The 6,000-nt window shown below is 47.9% G+C and overlaps 1 long non-coding RNA gene across 1 annotated transcript; it reads right to left on the minus strand.

Annotated features, from left to right (window-relative positions):
• Positions 1-3,490: 3,490 nt before the first annotated feature.
• LOC132389932 (uncharacterized) lies at positions 3,491-5,573 on the minus strand. Its single transcript, XR_009510729.1, has 3 exons — positions 5,517-5,573; positions 4,022-4,086; positions 3,491-3,709 (listed from the first exon to the last, which is right to left on the minus strand). It is a non-coding gene; the product is annotated as an uncharacterized LOC132389932 (long non-coding RNA).
• Positions 5,574-6,000: the final 427 nt, after the last annotated feature.

Here is a 6,000-nt window from a genome sequence, read left to right on the forward strand (position 1 = left end):
TTCAATACTGAGATCACTACCCTGGAGATCCTGCCTTTTAACCCTTATCCCTCTTGTCAATCATCCTAACCATGGCATTGGTAGCCAAATGAAACGCGATCTGACTTGCTTTCCATTGGGCTTTGGACAATCCGGACCTTTGCAATACCCACATCGGGTGCTGTTTATTGACCACAGCTCAGAGTTCAGCACCATCATTTCCTCAGTTCGTATCAATAATCTCCGCATCCGGGGCAATGCATCTCCCTCTGCAACAGAATGTTTGACTTCCCCATTGGGAAACCACAGTCAGTGTAGCTCGGTCACAACATATCCGATCAACAAACAGCAGAACAGAGACCCATCGGCCCACAACGCATCGTCGAAAATGATCTTATCGTGGAAATTACAAAGGGTTACCCATAACACTGTATTTTCGGGGCTCCATGTCCCTGTCCAGGAGTCTCTTAAAAGGCCCTTTTGTATCCGCCACAGCCACTAGCGCCGGCAGCCAATTCTACGCACTCTGCGTAAGCAAAAAAAAACTCTGACAACTCCTCTGTAACTGCTTCCAGGCACATCAAAACAGTGCCCCCTCGTGATAGCTATAGTTTATTGTATCCTGCACCCTGCGTGTCATTAACTCTCTGTATGTTCAATCTGTCAGCCGGAAAGCCTCTCGAATTATTTGAAAATTACCCGGATGTTAGCATCTGTGAACAGCTCATCATGTTGACCCCGTTGACCTTGTCTCTCTCCACAAGAGGTCTGCAGTAGCTTGACTGTCCTGCTTCCAAGTGGACTCGGACCGTCTGGAGAATTGGAATATCTCCATCAGACTGCGATGTATTGGCAACAGCTCAGCGTTCAGCACAATCATTTCCTCAGTTATAATCAACAAGCTCCAAATCCCGGGTCAGTGTATCTCCCGGTGCAACCGAATGTTTCGCTTCCTCATCGGGAAACCACGGTCATTGCAGATCGGCCATAACGTTTCCCATCTGCAGGTAGGGTTCAAGTAGCAGAGGGGCTACAAAAGGGCTGAGACCGACTGCGGAAATGGGCAAAGCGATGGCTGATGGAGTCGACTGCCGGGAAGTGTATGGTCTTGCATTCTGTAGAATAAATAAAATGCAGACTATTTTCGAAATTGAGAGAAAATTCAACAATCTACGGCCTAAAGGGTTTTTGGAGTCCTTGTGCAGGATTTCCTTAAGGTTAATTTATTGTTGGAGTCGGCGGTGAGGAAGGTAAATATAATGGTTTCATGGCTTTCCTGAGGACTAACATATAAAGACGATCATTTAATTTTAAGTCATTTTTCAGACGCCTAATCTGGGCATAATGGACCTACTTTTGGAACGTATGAAGGGAAGGATGTGTTGATGAAGGGTGAAATGGGGTTTCGCGTAAATGATTCCATGATTGAGGAGCGTTTGCTGAATCTGGGCCTGTATTTTCTGGGATTCAGATGAATGAGTGGTGAAGTCATTGGCACCCATCAAATGTTGAAAGTCCTCGATCGAGTGAATGGAGAGAGAGATGGCGGGGTCGGGACCAAGGCCTGCGGGGACAGCCTCAGCATGCAGAGATGAGAATTTAGAAGGTAGGTTCGGAGGGATTTTTTCTGCCATGAGGGGTGATTGGAGGAATTCCTTGCGGCAGGCGGCGTTGGAAACCAAGTCAATATGTATATGCAAGACATCGGTAGGTCGAGGTAAACGCTTCTGCTGAGGGAATTAACCAGCTACGGACTTTAAAACAAAAAAGCTAAAACAAAAAAGGAGGCAATCTCATGATTACAGCCTCAGCCATGTGAAATTGGCTTAATGTAAAAAAGATTACAGAGTTATATCCGTGGCTCGATTGGTGTGGGAGAAGTGGATTTGAATTCATCGAAAATCGGCAACAGTATTGGGGAAGGAGGGAGCTGTTCCAATGGGACGGGCTACAGCTGAACCGTGATGGGGCCATGACCCCAGAGAGCCACATAACGCGGGGATGTGAGCAAAAGATTGGCGGAGTATGGATAAAGTATAAGAGAAAAGTGTGGATGAAGTTGAAGTAAAATCAAAAGATAAAATAGAGAACAGTAAGAGTCGAGTGAAGTGAAGCGAGGAATCTTCAAGTGTAAAGAGAGAAAGATGACATGATTTTAAAAGCACAATGAGTGTAAAATCACTTTATCTGAAAGTCCGTAGTTTTCCAAATAAGGTCAGTGAAATCGTGGCACAAATCAGTACAAAGGGGACTGATTTAGTGGTCATTATAGAGACGTGGCTGCAAAGTAAAGAGGATTGGAAAGTCAATATCCAAGGATATCAGGGAATACGAAAGGATTAGCAGGAATTTCAGGAGGTGGGGTAGCGCTCTTGATTGAGGCGGATGTTAGGGCGATAGTGGGAGACGACATAGGATCTATGGAGCAGAATGTGGAATCAATCTGGGTGGAGATAGCACAGTCACTCAAACACGAAGAAGGTGCCAAGTTCCCGACCGTAAAGCGGCAGGCATCCGGGTCTCGGCGCGTCCATTCCCCGGAGTGTGGTTAGCTGTCACTTTCCCTTTAAGGCTCTGACTACCAATTATTGTCCGTCAGCAACCCTCCCCTCCATCGAGGACATGTTCAAGAATGAATGCGTCCGGAATACCGCCTCCAGCCGGGAAATACCCTGTGCTGATCGGTACCATCGGGGAGGGGTTACAGGAGCCTGAAAACTCAACAATTTACAAGCAGTTGCCTCCCCTCCGCCATCAGATTGCGAACTCTCCCTGAAAACTTAAACACTCCCTCGGTATTCACCTTCATTGCAGCCGGTGCAGACTCGAGGGGCCGAATGGTCTACTTCTGCACCTATTGTCTATTGTCTATTTATTAATTCTCCCTATTTACGTTAATTTTACATCTCCCTATTTACGATAATTTTGCACCGTACCGAGGTCACGTTGAAGTTGTACAAGGCGTCGTTGAGGCCGCGCTTGGAGGGCGGTGTTCACTTCTGGTCCCCCTCCTGTAGGAAAGCTGCCACTAAGCTGGGAAGAGTGCGGGGGGAGATTTATGAGGATGTTGCCGGGTCTCGACGGTCTGAGTTACGGACAGAAGGCAAGCAGAAAGGATGTGTCTACAGTTCTTGGAGCGAGGGTATGAAGCCAGGAGGGGCACAAGGAGGGTAAATGTGCACAGTCTTTTTCCCTTGGGTTGGGTTGGGGAGTTGAGAGCCAGAGTTCACAGAATTGAGTTGAGAGTGTGTGGAGAGAACGTAGAGAGGAGAGGCCGAGAATGGGGTCCGAGGGGGAGAGAGCCAGAGCAGAAGAAGAATGTGTTGCGGAGAATGGCAAAGAGAAGAGTAGAAAGAGGGAGTAATTGTGGCGAGCGGAGGAGAGAGGGGCAGGAAGGGTGAAGAGTGGTCTGGATGGGGAGAGGGAGAGTAGTGGGGGAGAATGTGGATGCGATTAGAGGAGGAGACTGGTGTACGATGGAGTGGGTGTGAAGGAGTAAAAGGGTTGGGGTTTGAGAGTGGGGTAGATTGTATGGGGAGAAGTGAGATACATTCCTTTGATTTAGGTTCTCCCGACGGGGTGTTGACAGAGACCTCGGATCTCTGCAGGAATATCCGACTTCTCGCAGAGGAATCTGTGTTTTATTTTGCAATCGTATGTCCAGGATCCGTCGCATTTTCTGCAGCTGGGCCGGCTATAGGACTTGTACAGAAGATTAGAGTCCACATTCCTGTCAAAGAGGGTTAGACAATTTCAACAGAGACGAAACAGATGCAGCAGCCAACCTGAGATCGTCGAAAACAACTAATCCATTGATCTGCGCTCGCCCCCCCCCCCCCCAGCCCCGGATCCACGGCCGTACGAATCCCACTACACCCCTCTCCCCGACAATCCCGAGTCAGTTCCCAAATCAATCCCACTGCACCGCCCTCGCCCGACAACCCTGGGTCAGTGAACAGTCTAATCCCACTGACCCACTCTCTCTCTGTCCACGGCCTCGTGTCACTCTCAAACCACGGACCTGTAACAGTCCAAACCTCACCCGTCTCTGCATTTTCCAATCCAGTAAGTTCTGTATACATCGCCGACAGAGGTGGAAACAAATTCCTGTGAAGTGAAATCCTTTCCATTAATATGTATGCAACGTCCTGGGAAATGTTTCACTGCTAATGTAATGGTTTCTCTGTAGCAGCAGTGTGTTTGTGTAATGACGAGAGATAACGGGTGCTTTGGAATATGTGGCGTCCCATGATGGGAGGGGTTTTCTTTCCTGTGAGCCCGTGAGCGGGGAACTCGCGGGCTTTTGTTCGGCAGAAGATGGAAAGAGAAGATGCCAGAATGGGGTAATCGTAGACTGCAGGTCTGAGCGGACTTGGAATGGGGTCGGGAGTCGACCACACTCGGGAGAAATCGATGGAGAACGGACGGACGGGAAAACAGTGAGCTCCAAGGAGCGCGTTGGACTGTTTCGTTAAAATGGTAAAATTGTTTTCTAGACTAACCCTGTAGTTAAATGAAGAATCATAAAGCCCAACCGTTTAATTGCAAATGGTGAACTGCTCGTTATTTCGTGGGATTGATTTGTAACCGGGCAACACGACCACACAAACAAGCTTTTCTCGTATTGGCCTGGCCGACGGCAGTATCGCCCTCACACACCAGGCAAAGCATGCTGGTAGAACCTAACGGTGACATTGCGCCTCTCCCCATGTCTGGCCACGGGAAAATTTGAAGAGATGGCATAGACATGGAAACATCCAGTGTCATATCCCAGGAATGAGTGATGGGACGGCTTTGTGGGTGCTTCACTCTGTGCCTGACCCAGGGAGAGTCTGACGGGACGCCGTGAAGGGACTTCATTCTGTCACAATCAAAAACTTCCATAATTGCACCGTGCAGAGCATTCCGACAGGCTGCATGACTGTCCGGTATGGAGGGGGCTACTGCACAGAACCGAAAGAGCTGCGGAAGTTTGCAATTCTAGTCAGCTCCATCGTGGGCGCATGTCTACAAAGTACCCAGGACATTTTCAGGAGGCGGAGTCTCAGCAAGGCAGTGTCCATTATTAAAGACCTCCACCAGCCAGGGCATGCCCATTTCTCTCTGTAACCATCAGGTAGGAGATACAGAAGCTTGAAGGCCCTCACTCAGTGATTCAGGAACAGCTTCTTCTCCTCTGCCATCCGATTCCTAAATGGACTGGAAACATTGTACACTACCTCACTTTTTATAACGTAGACCATTTCCGGTTTTTTTTACATTTTTAATAATCAATTCAATATACGTGTTTGATTTACTTGTTCATTTTTATTATGCTTTATTTTATATTTATTATTATTTTCTCTCTCTCTGTTAAATTATGCATTGCATTGAAGTGCTACTGCTAAGTTAACAAATTTCACGTCACATGCCAGTGATGATAAACCGGGTTCAGATACTGGTCCTCGTGGGAGTTTCACTCTGTGTCTATCCCCGAGAGGGTGTGATGGGACGGTGTGGAATGTTTCGATCTATCTTACACCCTGGGAATCACTTACCTCTTCCTCTTTTGAATTTATTTCGAGGAGCCTTGCATCCAAGTTTGAACAATGTTCCCTGGCCACATCATAAGTTTTCTCCAAGGAAGATATGAAATAACACCGATTTTCGTTATCGATCCAGTTCTGAGGACACGTATGCTCTACAAATCAGGAACAAAAAACAGTGATTCACCCTCCATAACACCCATTGCACCGAATGGGATCAGAAAATTCAAACTCCCTTAACAACGTCCAATCCCGGATTCAGACAGCAGGTGTCGCTCCTTTCACACCGTCCCATCACGCACACCTCCGGCCAGACATAGAGAGAACCTCCCTCCGCATCGTCCCCCCATCTCATACTCGCGGGATCAGAAACAGAGTGTCTCTCTCTCTCTCTCTCTCTCTCTCTCTCTCTCTCTCTCTCTCTCTCTCACTCACTCTCTCCACAGTCGCATTACACACACATGGGTTCAGACTGCACGCTGCTCATTGTCAAACC

This window comes from Hypanus sabinus, unplaced genomic scaffold (genome assembly GCF_030144855.1).
Source record: "Hypanus sabinus isolate sHypSab1 unplaced genomic scaffold, sHypSab1.hap1 scaffold_710, whole genome shotgun sequence".
Taxonomy (NCBI): Eukaryota; Metazoa; Chordata; class Chondrichthyes; order Myliobatiformes; family Dasyatidae; genus Hypanus; species Hypanus sabinus.